This window comes from Frankliniella occidentalis, unplaced genomic scaffold (genome assembly GCF_000697945.3).
Source record: "Frankliniella occidentalis isolate FOCC.00 unplaced genomic scaffold, Focc_3.1 Scaffold1, whole genome shotgun sequence".
NCBI lineage: Eukaryota > Metazoa > Arthropoda > Insecta > Thysanoptera > Thripidae > Frankliniella > Frankliniella occidentalis.
In genome coordinates this window covers 1,127,686-1,142,278 of record NW_026267131.1, presented here as the reverse complement: position 1 = coordinate 1,142,278, position 14,593 = coordinate 1,127,686, and positions in this window count along the sequence as shown.

Sequence of the window (14,593 nt, the reverse complement as noted above, 5' to 3'; positions counted from 1 at the left end):
ATTTCGATGTTTTTCAAATTTCGGGCCAGGGGCCGATACACACGCACATTTCGGCAGTGTAGTCCGCACCCTATGGTGCGCGGTTGCAGAGCAATACCGAATAATACATCATCACGTTCTGCGGGGGCAACGGCCCCGGCCCGGCCCGGCCTGCAGTGTGTAACCCGAATCGCGGTGCGTAATGTGCGGCGTTTTGCGCGTGGCGTGGCGCGGCGAGAGGAAGCTAAGCTGCTGGAGCTCGGGGGGCGCGCCGCTCTGATGATTTGCCGAAACACAATTACATTCGGCATGACCTTTGAGCCGTTGCCATTATATTCGGCCACGCTCTCGTTCGGACGCGGCCCTGATCAGAGACACACGAGGCCAGCCAGAGGGAGGCTCCCCGTACGCGGCCGCCGCCCGGGCAGAAGAAGAAGAATAGCTAATGGCCCCTGAATGGGCGGGAGCAGCGCGCTGGCGGCGCACACGCCTCGACTGCAAAGCACGCGTGGGGCGGCCCGCTCGAGTTGATGAAAATGTTTGCCACTTGCTCGATAGGATAGGGATAGGAAGCAGAAGACCTCTGATAAACTTTTGTCACTCAGGTAAAAATTTTGTGCCTAGAAGTGATGCTTGCAGCGGACCAGGTGCGGGTGCGGATCCAGGCCGGTCATTTGGAGTACCGGCAGGAGGCAGCGTGTTGTTGCCATGGTGCAAGCGCACGTCCTCGTGAAACAAATAGCCGCTGTATTCTAGAGTGGTTTCCGTCCCCATTATGTTTCATTTAATTCTAGAGGAAACGAAGGGAAAAATTAATAAAATATGATGAAAATGCGTAATAAATCGATGTTTGTGAAACTGGTCGCGGGGCCGGGTGGGGCCGCGGCCGGATGCGCTCGGGCTCGCAGGTGTCCGCCGGCCAGCAGCGCGAGCAGCTCGGGGAGCAGGCCCCGGGAGCCGCCTAATTATTTAGCCCTGGAGGCCGCCGGCCGGGCCCGGAGCAGCGGAGGGCTGTGGAGGCCGCCGTCGGACCGCCGCCGCCGCTCCGGGCCGGGCCGGGCCGCGAGGGTGGCGGAGTGACGCCGCGTATCCCGCCCGCGTCAGCGCGGGAGATACGTCGTGGCTGCTGCGACGGCGGGTGCGGCGGCGGCGCCGCCGTGTGAGGAGGGGGGCGTCCCCCCAGCGTGCGCGCCGCCACCGTGGGAGAGTCGCCGGCCGCGCTCCCACGGGGCTGGTCGGCGGGGACGCCCGGGCAAGTCCACCCCCCAATCGAAGAGCGACACCCGCAAGTCGCCGTCTCGCTCTCGGCACGGTGGTGGCCTAGGCAAGGACGAGGGCGTCCCGCCGCTGTCGCGCTCGCCCTGGCCGCAGAGGCCCTGCCCGCAGAGGCCCTGGCCAGCCAGAGTTCCTGGGCGCAGAGGCCCGGGCTGGCACGCGACGGGTGCCCTCTCCCGCTCAAGACGTAGGGGGGCCAGCCTGGCCGGGCCACCGGCCTGGTGCACCTGCCCGCCGCCTCTGCCCCGCCACGCCCCGCCCCGCCGCGCCGCGCCCCACAGTTCGGCGCCCAGGTCCTGTCGACCGCGCCGGGTCCCGACGCACCTGTTTGGACTCACCTCCTTCTCCTTCTCCTGCTCTCCTCCTGCGGCCGACGTGCGCCCCGGGTGCGGGGGGCAGGGCAGGGCGCGGGGGGGCAGCGTGAGCTTCGCGGGGGAATAATAGAGATACCCCAGCAGTCTAGCAGGAGCACCGGGTGTTTCAGAGGAGACTAGCAGACCAAGAGACTACAGAGTAGTAGTCTCTGGAGCAGACACTCCGGTGTTGCGGGTTTTGCCTACTCCCTCCACCAGTCAGGCGCCATGACCACTGCAGGCCGAGAGAGTATGCAAACCCGCGACACCGGAGTGTCTGCTCTGAAACACGCGGTACTTTTAGGTCCACCCGTCCTCGGTATGTGTATACTGCCCCTCTTAAACATGAACTTCAAAAAGGGTTGAAATCATGACAATTTCGACGTATGGCAAAACTCACCCCCCACCCCCAAACAGCGTTTACACAGTCGATCTACTACAACAACGCCTTTTCACTTGGACCACCACCACCGCGGAGAGCCATAGCTAATCATACGGAGTGATATGGAAGGAAAGGCTGCTATGCCTCGGCGGGGTGCGGGCAGCGAGGCGTGAGAGGCGTCTGGTGCGGGCGCGGTGCGGGCGGTGCGGCGGGAGGCGGGGGTGCGTGCAAAACGAATATGAATAATGCGGGAGCGAGGTAGGTGGGCCAGCCGCACACCCCGCCCCGGCTTTTGTCAAATCCAACACATAGCGCCTCGACCCAAACGTCGCTGTCTCACACGGGGAGAGCCGAGTGTGAGTGAGTGAGTGAGTGAGTGAGGAGCGCACAGAAGCCAGAGGCGCGCGCCTTTTCAACGCCGCGCCGTGTGTCAGCCGCGGCGGTGCAGGGCAGGCGATATATACAGCCGTCAATCTCTGCGAGCCGACCGGAGGCACCACGCGCGATTAGAGATCCACAATGTTTCGCGTCGACTCGCCATCCCCTTTTCCTAATTTCTTGGTGCGGGGCGGCCACGCTGCTGTACCGTCTGGTAAGGCAACACACCACAGTGTTGCGGGTTTGCCTACCCGATCTGGCCGTAAGGCGCCATGGCCCCCTTGGGTAAGGCAAACCCGCAACACTGAGGAGTATTTGCCTTTACACTCGGTGCGCTGCACCCCCAGAAGCAGCCTTGTTCTGCATCTCAGTTTGAGGCGGGGGCCCGTGCTGGTCCCTCCCGGTGCACATCTCTCTCGAACTGCAGAGCAGCTCATTTTTAGCAGTGTGCGGCGCGGGGCGGCGGCGGAGTTTGCCGAGCACTCTGATCACTCTGATCGCCATCGTCAAGCCTTTTTCGCCAAAGGTGTGCGCTCGAGCAGGGCGAGGAAGGGTTGCGGGAGGGGGGTAAGAGAGCGCGTCCGCATTGGTTTTGGCATTATTGGGGCGGGGCGGGGCGGGGTGGCCTGTCGGATGTGGTGGCGGTGATGAGGGGCGCGGTAAGAGAGCGCGTCCGCATTGGTTTTGGCATTATTGTTGCGCGTACTGTCATTGTGTGCGTGCGTGCGCGCGCTTGTGGTGCGGCTGGCCTTTTGTGCGTAAAGAGGGCTTGGGTGTGTGGGTGTGCGGGGGGCTCATGCGGGGTGGGCGCCCCCCGCCCGTGCGCTCCTCTACTCCATTGAACAGCCTCCGACATATCGCGCGCGGTTATGATTGCATTGAATTGCGGAGGAGCAGGGCGCCTCGCCTCGTGTTCGGCGCGCTGTGCGAGAGAGACGGCAGACGGCAGGCTTGTTGCAGCCCTCGCAGCCCAGCTGTAAGCCTCGCGTCTGAGCAGCTCATTGTTCTCTGGAGCGCCGGACATAAGTGTTTGTTGTTCTTGTGGAGCCGCTGCCGCCCTACCCCCCACCTGCCCCTTCAGGTCGGCTCCATTCTTGACCGCCACTGATGCATCTCACTTTCGATTTCCATGTCCAGCTAAGCTATGGAGGGCGGGAAAGACTAGGCTGTGGTACATCGGAGAGTGTGAGGTGAGAGCGGTAGCACACAGTTTCTTTTCCTATCACACCAAGGCGACCGTAACCCGCGGCAACCACTTTCAGTAGACTGATTTAGCCTGTACCAGAATGAACGCCAGTGTAGGAAATCAGTTCAAAGTGGGCTTCTTTGATTAGACATAGCGACCGAGGGAAGTCCCTAAAAGCAATATGAGTAACGAGTAAACGGTCAGTCGATATGGAGTCTACTCGATTAAGGATTTTCATCTTTCAAAAACATATTTCTGGGAATTTTTCTCATTTTTTTTTTGAAAAAAAAAATAAATATTTCGATGTTTTTCAAATTTCGGGCCAGGGGCCGATACACACGCACATTTCGGCAGTGTAGTCCGCACCCTATGGTGCGCGGTTGCAGAGCAATACCGAATAATACATCATCACGTTCTGCGGGGGCAACGGCCCCGGCCCGGCCCGGCCTGCAGTGTGTAACCCGAATCGCGGTGCGTAATGTGCGGCGTTTTGCGCGTGGCGTGGCGCGGCGAGAGGAAGCTAAGCTGCTGGAGCTCGGGGGGCGCGCCGCTCTGATGATTTGCCGAAACACAATTACATTCGGCATGACCTTTGAGCCGTTGCCATTATATTCGGCCACGCTCTCGTTCGGACGCGGCCCTGATCAGAGACACACGAGGCCAGCCAGAGGGAGGCTCCCCGTACGCGGCCGCCGCCCGGGCAGAAGAAGAAGAATAGCTAATGGCCCCTGAATGGGCGGGAGCAGCGCGCTGGCGGCGCACACGCCTCGACTGCAAAGCACGCGTGGGGCGGCCCGCTCGAGTTGATGAAAATGTTTGCCACTTGCTCGATAGGATAGGGATAGGAAGCAGAAGACCTCTGATAAACTTTTGTCACTCAGGTAAAAATTTTGTGCCTAGAAGTGATGCTTGCAGCGGACCAGGTGCGGGTGCGGATCCAGGCCGGTCATTTGGAGTACCGGCAGGAGGCAGCGTGTTGTTGCCATGGTGCAAGCGCACGTCCTCGTGAAACAAATAGCCGCTGTATTCTAGAGTGGTTTCCGTCCCCATTATGTTTCATTTAATTCTAGAGGAAACGAAGGGAAAAATTAATAAAATATGATGAAAATGCGTAATAAATCGATGTTTGTGAAACTGGTCGCGGGGCCGGGTGGGGCCGCGGCCGGATGCGCTCGGGCTCGCAGGTGTCCGCCGGCCAGCAGCGCGAGCAGCTCGGGGAGCAGGCCCCGGGAGCCGCCTAATTATTTAGCCCTGGAGGCCGCCGGCCGGGCCCGGAGCAGCGGAGGGCTGTGGAGGCCGCCGTCGGACCGCCGCCGCCGCTCCGGGCCGGGCCGGGCCGCGAGGGTGGCGGAGTGACGCCGCGTATCCCGCCCGCGTCAGCGCGGGAGATACGTCGTGGCTGCTGCGACGGCGGGTGCGGCGGCGGCGCCGCCGTGTGAGGAGGGGGGCGTCCCCCCAGCGTGCGCGCCGCCACCGTGGGAGAGTCGCCGGCCGCGCTCCCACGGGGCCGCCCGGGCAAGTCCAACCCCCAATCGAAGAGCGACACCCGCAAGTCGCCGTCTCGCTCTCGGCACGGTGGTGGCCTAGGCAAGGACGAGGGCGTCCCGCCGCTGTCGCGCTCGCCCTGGCCGCAGAGGCCCTGCCCGCAGAGGCCCTGGCCAGCCAGAGTTCCTGGGCGCAGAGGCCCGGGCTGGCACGCGACGGGTGCCCTCTCCCGCTCAAGACGTAGGGGGGCCAGCCTGGCCGGGCCACCGGCCTGGTGCACCTGCCCGCCGCCTCTGCCCCGCCACGCCCCGCCCCGCCGCGCCGCGCCCCACAGTTCGGCGCCCAGGTCCTGTCGACCGCGCCGGGTCCCGACGCACCTGTTTGGACTCACCTCCTTCTCCTTCTCCTGCTGCGGCCGACGTGCGCCCCGGGTGCGGGGGGCAGGGCAGGGCGCGGGGGGGCAGCGTGAGCTTCGCGGGGGAATAATAGAGATACCCCAGCAGTCTAGCAGGAGCACCGGGTGTTTCAGAGGAGACTAGCAGACCAAGAGACTACAGAGTAGTAGTCTCTGGAGCAGACACTCCGGTGTTGCGGGTTTTGCCTACTCCCTCCACCAGTCAGGCGCCATGACCACTGCAGGCCGAGAGAGTATGCAAACCCGCGACACCGGAGTGTCTGCTCTGAAACACGCGGTACTTTTAGGTCCACCCGTCCTCGGTATGTGTATACTGCCCCTCTTAAACATGAACTTCAAAAAGGGTTGAAATCATGACAATTTCGACGTATGGCAAAACTCACCCCCCACCCCCAAACAGCGTTTACACAGTCGATCTACTACAACAACGCCTTTTCACTTGGACCACCACCACCGCGGAGAGCCATAGCTAATCATACGGAGTGATATGGAAGGAAAGGCTGCTATGCCTCGGCGGGGTGCGGGCAGCGAGGCGTGAGAGGCGTCTGGTGCGGGCGCGGTGCGGGCGGTGCGGCGGGAGGCGGGGGTGCGTGCAAAACGAATATGAATAATGCGGGAGCGAGGTAGGTGGGCCAGCCGCACACCCCGCCCCGGCTTTTGTCAAATCCAACACATAGCGCCTCGACCCAAACGTCGCTGTCTCACACGGGGAGAGCCGAGTGTGAGTGAGTGAGTGAGTGAGGAGCGCACAGAAGCCAGAGGCGCGCGCCTTTTCAACGCCGCGCCGTGTGTCAGCCGCGGCGGTGCAGGGCAGGCGATATATACAGCCGTCAATCTCTGCGAGCCGACCGGAGGCACCACGCGCGATTAGAGATCCACAATGTTTCGCGTCGACTCGCCATCCCCTTTTCCTAATTTCTTGGTGCGGGGCGGCCACGCTGCTGTACCGTCTGGTAAGGCAACACACCACAGTGTTGCGGGTTTGCCTACCCGATCTGGCCGTAAGGCGCCATGGCCCCCTTGGGTAAGGCAAACCCGCAACACTGAGGAGTATTTGCCTTTACACTCGGTGCGCTGCACCCCCAGAAGCAGCCTTGTTCTGCATCTCAGTTTGAGGCGGGGGCCCGTGCTGGTCCCTCCCGGTGCACATCTCTCTCGAACTGCAGAGCAGCTCATTTTTAGCAGTGTGCGGCGCGGGGCGGCGGCGGAGTTTGCCGAGCACTCTGATCACTCTGATCGCCATCGTCAAGCCTTTTTCGCCAAAGGTGTGCGCTCGAGCAGGGCGAGGAAGGGTTGCGGGAGGGGGGGGGCATCGGACCACGCACAGCGCCGGGTTCCTTGCATCCAACACCTTTTCGCATTTTTCCTGAGCAGTGTACCCGAATCATCTTTCACACATCCGACCTCAACCTTCCCTCTGCTGCTCAGCGCCGCCCGCAGTGTGCGTCCTGTCGTTTGACAAGGGTAGCGTCAAAGAGTTGACCAGGGGCGTGGTGTGTGTGTGTTATAGGTGTGTGTGTGTGTGTGTGTGTGTGTGTGTGTGTGTGCCTGTCTGTGAGGGGCGTGTGTGTGTTTGCAGTAGGCTAGACTGGCGCCTCTTGTGTGGCTTTTGCAAAAGTCCACATCGGCGTAAGGGTGCTTGCAAGGGCGTATAATACGCGGCGTTAGAAAAATACTTTCGTCCGAATTTTAATTTAGTCAACCGTCCAGAACCGACTCGGACACCCGGACAGAGTGATGTATCGCGTGCCCCACACTGCTCTGTTCGGCGTGCGAAAGCCGCTGACTCGTCTCCCATGACGCGATGGAGGGTCGCGTGCGAAACGATCGCGGTCATCGTCGCTTTTGGTGGTCGAGTCGGAGCGGCGGGGGAGGGGGAGGGAGGAGGCCTCCGCTACGCGACTCGAACGCGGCCCCCACGCGCGGCGAGCGGGGTAGCGTCGCGCGCCGCGCGCGTGCCCCCCCTGCAGCTGGCCGGCAGGTGTCGGAGGGGCCGCAGCTGCAGCGGACGGAAAGGGAGGCGAAGGACCCCGTGAGAAATGTACCCACGGTGCGGCGTTGTGTGTGTGTGTGTGTGTGTGTGTGTGTGTGTGTGTGCGGGCGTGCGTGCGCGTGCGCGAGCGCACTTGCTGACACCGGTGCCTGTGTGGCAGACAACCACCATCCGCGTTTTTATGCCGTCATCCAGCAGCATCCAGTCAGGGGAAGTAAAAATCAGCCGCGATAAATTTCCCACTTTATTTTTATTTTCGTTTTTCTCGGTGGCGAGCGGAGGTGTAGGTGCTGCTCCGTGCCCCCGACATGGGCAGCAGCAGATACTTTGCGTCGCCATTACCCCATTTGCACGGCCAGTTATCCTGTGAAGCTGTTAAAAAGGCGAGAGAGGGGCCTTACTGGAGCCGCTGAGCAAATGAAGAGATGATGCGCCCGGCCCCGCCCTCTTGCGCGTCCCGCAGGCGTCGCCCTGCGTCTCGCTAATCGACCGAAAATCAAGGAAAACTTGAACGCCAAAGTAATTGCATAATGGGAGCAGAGTGGCTGCTCCTCCGCAACGTTGGTCAGCAGAAGTATGCGTATCCTTCCTTTTTTTTTTTTTTGCATTCAACAAGCGGCAGCACATGCACGGGGTACCCCACCACTTATACAAAAGTGTTGCCAAAAACGGCAATGTTGCCCCAAAATATAGAAAAATATCGCAGAGCGTCGAGCAAACAAACGTAAACTCATGGTCCTCCATTAAATTTAGGATCAACAGTGGGGTTCATAGAGACACCCCCCTGATATTTGTACTCCGGAGTAAAAATATCATGGGGTAGCTCCAATGGTAATCCTGAATCTAAGTAGGTGGCCGTAATATTTGTACCCCCCCCCCTGCGCCTAAGGCGCGTTTAGTGTGTCCAAACGGTCCCCAAAAACTGTGCCGAAAAAGCTGAGCCGCGCGCGCGGCTGGCCGCGACGTGCGGCGACGTGAGCAGCAGCTTTCACTCTCGTTGCATTATCGCTCCAATTACGCCAAAGGCGCGCGGCGCGGTCCCCTGCATCTTGAGGGACGTTATTCTGAAAAGCGGGTCGGGGAGGATGATAAAATAATACTGAGAGCGTCGATAAGTCAGCCGGGGCGGGGCGCGACGCATCCATCAGAGGCGCTGGCTGCGCTGCTGCGGCTGCTGCACCCAGGGAGGCTGCCCGGCCCCCGGCCCGCGGCTACACTGCGCAAATTTGTCGTATAATTTTGATTTACGAGTGCGACGTGGCCGCCCCCCGGGCAGCCGTGTGTACCGCTCGTCTCGTCTCCTGCGCTTATGGTGTGGTTGCAGCCCGTTCATTCATGAATGCATTCAACCATTCACTCAACCATTCATCATTGCTGCCTTTCGTTCATTCAACCACCTCTACTTAAAAAGGGGCCGCCCTTTCTCTAGATTGTCATCTCTATCCCTCTCGCGCACCAGTGGCGCCACACGCTCCAAGTAAACTGTTACCAATGTTTAGCATATAGGCCTACTTTTGCTAACATTGATTCTGTCTTTCGTCTTTGTCACATTTCAAACCGAATCAGAAAACGGAAACAAGTGCGTGAACGAGTACCCCCTTTAACTGGGCAGCATGTGTCTTGAAATTTTGTTGGCAGTCCTGCACAGGAAACGTGTCGTGTCTCAAAATTTTGAGGTGTGCGTGAACAAGTCTGTAACGTGTGTTGAAACTTTCAAAGTGAATTGAAATTGCAACTTTTTTTTGTTATCTGACGTTCTTAATAACCTGGACGCGTACGTTCGAAAACCTGTGTCGAGTCGTTAGTCGTCTTTGTCCGCGGAGTTAGTTTCTTAACCTCTAAGCGCGGTGTGCCGGTGCTATGACGGCAATGACGGTAACGCCAGTTTCATTAGCATTGGCGCAACATCCTTCTCAAATCACCATTCCTCAGAATTCAATACACCAATCAGGATGTACATTCGAAGAAGAAACAGTGTTAGTGACAACCATGTGGCATTGTCCAAACCATAATACTCCGTCACCCTGTGCCAAGTGTTTAATGAGTGAGTAAATTGAAGCAAAGAAGATGTTCATTAGGAAAGGAACCACTGCTTTATACAGTCAAAATAGAGCAAATCAAGTGGAACGTCACTCTTTCACTACTTCATCCAGTCTCAGCGTACCAGTACACATCTTCAGAAGTAAGTCCACGACGGAGTCAGCTTGTCATTAATTTTATTGTGGAAATTGAATTACCTGTGACTGTGAGCCCCTGCATATGTGATGCTGATGCTGGCCTAGCTGTACTAGTATTTCATTTACTTTCAATTCCAAGGGTCTATGAGAGGGTTTGCTTGCTGTACGCACGGGCCCAGTGATTTTACCATTAAGTGTGATTGGAGACGTATTATGCAACGAATCAAACCATTACTTCCTGAAGGAACTGGAGCTGTAGGCCCACTCCAGTTACTTTACTGGGTATCTGGGTCACACTTCCTGTGGCACCCCAAAGCCTCAAACGGTATACTACACCCCCCCTCCCCCTCGCCCTCCCGGCCCCCTCCGGGGATCTGACCTCTGACCCGCACCCGTTCGGCTCAGCTGGCGCGGACTTACGCGGAAGGCAACAACAATCAATTAGTTGATAGCACGCCGTGCGAGATACGCATCGCACTACATCCCCTTGACGAGTTCATCGTTCCTGGAACGATAGAGAGGGGGCCGTTGCAGACGCCGCGGTGGGAGCTATTGTTTTAGCGTACTTTCGTCGTGGGGACTGGATGGATGCCTCTCATCACAAGGGGGGAGGGGGGTGTTGGGGGGCGTAGCATGGCCCCTTGCTCCCCCCCCCCCCATTCCCGTCCTCTCGTGTCCCCTCAGGGCGGTGTCGACCCAGAGTCCGAATCAAACGAAAAGGGGGGTTATTCCCCTCCCCATTCTAGCGCCAGAGCGGGCGGCCCCCTGTCCGCGCCGCCGCCGCCGTGCAGGCCCCGGGGCTGGACGCGCACCCTCCCCTGCAGGACCCTGCAGGAGCCTGCAGGACTGCAGGGGGACCGCAGGGCTGCAGGGCACCCGCCCGTACTTAGCCCTCATGATTTATAGTCCGATGCACCGCCGAGCGCCGGGCTGACCCTTTGCTGCACCGTCGGTTACATTTGGCCCCCAAACCATCCCAACCCTTTTCGGCCCTGGAGCGGCGACCGCGCTTATGCTCTTCTCTTTTGAACGGCGGCGGCCGAGCGCGAGCAAGACTCCCTCTCGGCGGCAAGAGTTACTTTCTGTGACCCCCCCCCCCCAAAAAAAGAATATCTTTTGCATCTATTTGCCAAGACGCTATAAGATCTCACTGTTAATTTTGACTCCGTCGATCCGTTTGTCGGTGGTGGCGGTAGTGATGCCAGCAAAAAGCGCGGCAAGCACACGGGCATAAAACACTCCGACACGTTAGCGACGAGTAATTGGTTTTTCAAATGCGCAGTTTTTTCCCGCCCTTTGCTATCGCTTGCTACCGTATGTTTGCGGACTACCGCTGCTGTTTTGTCCGAGCCCGCAAGAAGACTCGAGTGGATGTCCCTCATGACCCCTCCCGAACCCTTTTGCATAAAGCATTGTGAAAGCGAACAAAACACACGTGTGTGGAGCTATTCTCGTGCGTGCGTGTGTGGCTGTGTGTTTTGCATATTTTTAGAAAGAGAGCGAAAGTTGATTATTGGAAATGATTTTATTGCCTGACGACGACGACGACGCGTGTTTCCTGCGGAGCACTTTGTATAGTTTAGCGCAATCATAAACGAAGCGAATCAATGAGGATCTCGTGCACGAGCGTGAGGCGCGAGCAGGCGCACGAGCGTGAGGCGCGAGCAGGCGCGGGTGAGGAGGTTGCGCACCGTCTCCGCCCGCCCAAACGATGCTTATTAGAGCCCCTGGAGTAGTTTTTCTCGTTTTACACTTTAATTGCAGGGCAGCAGTCTACCGCCAACCGATATTTAACTAAATGCTGGAGAATCTCCATCAGACGCTGCTCCCCCGCTCGCTCTCGTCGGGGGCGGCAGTGGCGGCGACGTCAGCCTGCCCCCCTCCCCTCTGCCCCTCTCTCTCTCTTTCCCGGGCGATGGCGCAGCGAGTGAGAGAGAGAGACACACACTGAGCAGGCTGGGGCGCCGACGGGAACGTGCCCAATGTTTAGAAACCATTAAACGGGGGCCGGGCGCTCGGAATGAAATGAGAGATGCGAAATTATGGAATCAATTTTAGCTGTAGGCCTTCCCTCGGACTAAGTGCGAAAGGGAGAGAGACAGGAGTCAGCAGAGACACGGGCGGCACTGGTGCGAGAGAGAGAGGGATACGTGACTAGAATTCCCGCCCCGCGCCTCCTCACTGCTGCCCCGCTCGTTCTTTAGGCGGGGTTATAGGTATTCGGCAATGTGGCGCCTCCCTCCTCACTAAACTCGCCCTTCTTTCGCCAAATCATCCCAATCACGCTAATTTCTCCCAGCTCTTCGGTAGGCTGCCGGTTGTATGAATATGAACTAAGTGGTGTGGAGAAGGGAGGGGGCGGGGGGCTGGGAACTCGAGTGAAGTAATGAAACGATGAGCTAAAATATTGTTTACATCTCACCTTTTCTTGTCAGCTAGTGAATTTTTTTCCCGCAGAGCTAGAGCTAGAGGGAAATAGGTAACTTTTTTCCCCCTTCCCGAATGCAGTGTTTTGAGCAGTAGGTAGGTACCCGACCGGAGGTCAGGTCAGGCCTCCGTCGCTGCTGCTCGACCGACCCCAACATCATGTATCACTTTGGTGGTGTTGGTGGCGGGCGATGCAGCCCCCCAGGGCGTGTGATCCGGGGCAGTCACCCTCTTTAATTACACATCAAAAACGCGTCGGCTGCACTGGGCCCCGACTGGGCCTCCCGGCGGCTCCACAACCCCTACCGACATGCTCCTCTCACCTTGTACGGTACGTACGGGCGGCGTTTCAATACCCTTGTCAGTGACCACGCCACTTTCCTGTTTGTTCTGTTAACAAGGCGCTTTATGGAATGTTCTCATCTGCCGATACGTTGCGTCGGCTAACTCCGTTCTCTTTTCCTCCTCTTGGAGTGGTAGGGAGGCGCCTGTCTGAGCTTCCGCGTGTGCCTTGCCGGTCAGGATGGATAACGAGGGTCAACATGAGTTATGCCCCGTTTCCATGTTATATTATTGAACAGGCCGAGTGCTTTTTGTTTGAGTTTGCAATGGTTGGACATAGAACACATATTATTTCTTCTTTAAAGACAATTCATACATTTACACAAAGGTGACCGACCCAGAAATCCCAAATGCCTTATACGCTTTTGCAGTCAAACTGTCTGACCATAATATGCCTTTGGCTCCGCGGACGAGTCGGCAACCCGCCCACACGCTTGCATCCCAACGAAACTGGGCTGGGTATTTAGTAAGCTGAGTTTAAATGGCACGACGAAGAATAGAAGTCGTCGGCTGACTTGTATCTGGCGTGGCGCTTTTGTCGTTTGTCTTCTACGTAGACATCAGGGTGAAAAATTTCTTTGTTCCTATCCTAGGATAGTTCTTAACACGCACAGTAAAAACAATGTATCATTTTTTGATGAAAAACGAAAAGCTTTGAGGAACTCCCATGTTTGAGGAAGAGTCCCGATCTCGTCATACATATTTTAAGGAATCTTCTCAAAAAATGAGGAAAAATCCCTCATTTTTTTATAGATTTCCTCGCAATATTGGGAGTTTTCGTGAAACCAGGGGAGTTCCTCAAAGTTTTCCCTTTTCCCTCAAAAAATGAGTCAATGTTTTTACCGTGGGATGCGTAGCGCCTGCCTCACGTTACGCGCTGTCGGGACGCTGCCGCCGGGCGGCTAGGCTTAGGCACGCAGCGACTGATCGCCTGAGATAAACTACCCGTCTATGCAAATGGCCTGTCAACGAAAGTGTTAAGCAGCAGCTGATCCGAGCTGAGCGGGGGCTGGTCGTTTTGTTTTCCCACCGATACTCGATCAATACCGATCAGTACCCCTTTCGGACGGAAGACCCCCGGGCGCGGCTCCACTTACAAGTACGGAAATTGGTATTAAAATCACGCGAGGAGGGAGGTGGAGGGATGATCGGACGCTGAGGGTAACAGCCAAACTTGACCTTCAAACTATCCATTAAGAAATGTAATTTTGTTTTCACGTGGTGATCGATTTTTACTGTCGTCGGTTTGTTTTTGCGCCTTATTGTATACGTTTTATTGTATACGTTATCATACACTAAATATTTGCAAATATGTACACACGGCATAATGCATAGGGTTAGTGTGTGCAAATACTTACCAGTTCAATCTCTAGATGTCAATAATTCGTCATGTAAATACTGGTGAACAACGTTTAAAAAAGTTGTCACTGCATTAGAAACTCACGGCACATGTCAGTCAATAGCTAAACAACAAATTTGCTGTTTGGTGAACATGTGTATTACTCTTGGAAGCAAGCGGAGGGAAATGTGGCCGTTTTCACGAGCTCTTTATCCTCGTTTTTATAGCCTCATGTATTTTGATTTATCCTACGCCGAACGTTTGCAACAATATTAGTTCTCACCATAGCATACTTGAAAAAAACAACAACAAAACACCATTCCTTTTTGTTTATTGCATCTTCGTTTTATCACCTCTTCCATTCCCATTGAAAGTATAACCCTACCCCCTCCATAGATATTTTTTTTTCTCCCCACACACCTTCACCACCTCTTTTCTCATCACCTTTCCCTTTTTCCTACTCACTACGCCTCTCTTCCGTTGAAACACGTCTCTGTCCGGCTGCGTTATGAATGGGCCCGTGTGTTTGTGTGTGTGTATGTGCGCGCGTGTGTGTATGTGTGAGCGTGCGAGAGGTGATTGAACACACATCACCCGTACCCTAGGTCACGCCATGGGTGTACGTGCACACCGTGCTCCGCCGTGCGCCGCCGCCGTATGCGCCGCCGGCCACAACAGACTCCTAAACGATATTATCCTTCACTCATGAATCAGTTGACGTGTTGTGCGGTGGCAGCCAGGGGCGGATGTGATGTGCCGCCCTGGAAGAAAAAAATATAAGGGAGGGATCCTCCCCCCCCCTCTCTCTCTCCCTCTCTCTCCCTCTCTCTCCCTCTCTCTCCCTCTCTCTCCCTCTATCTCC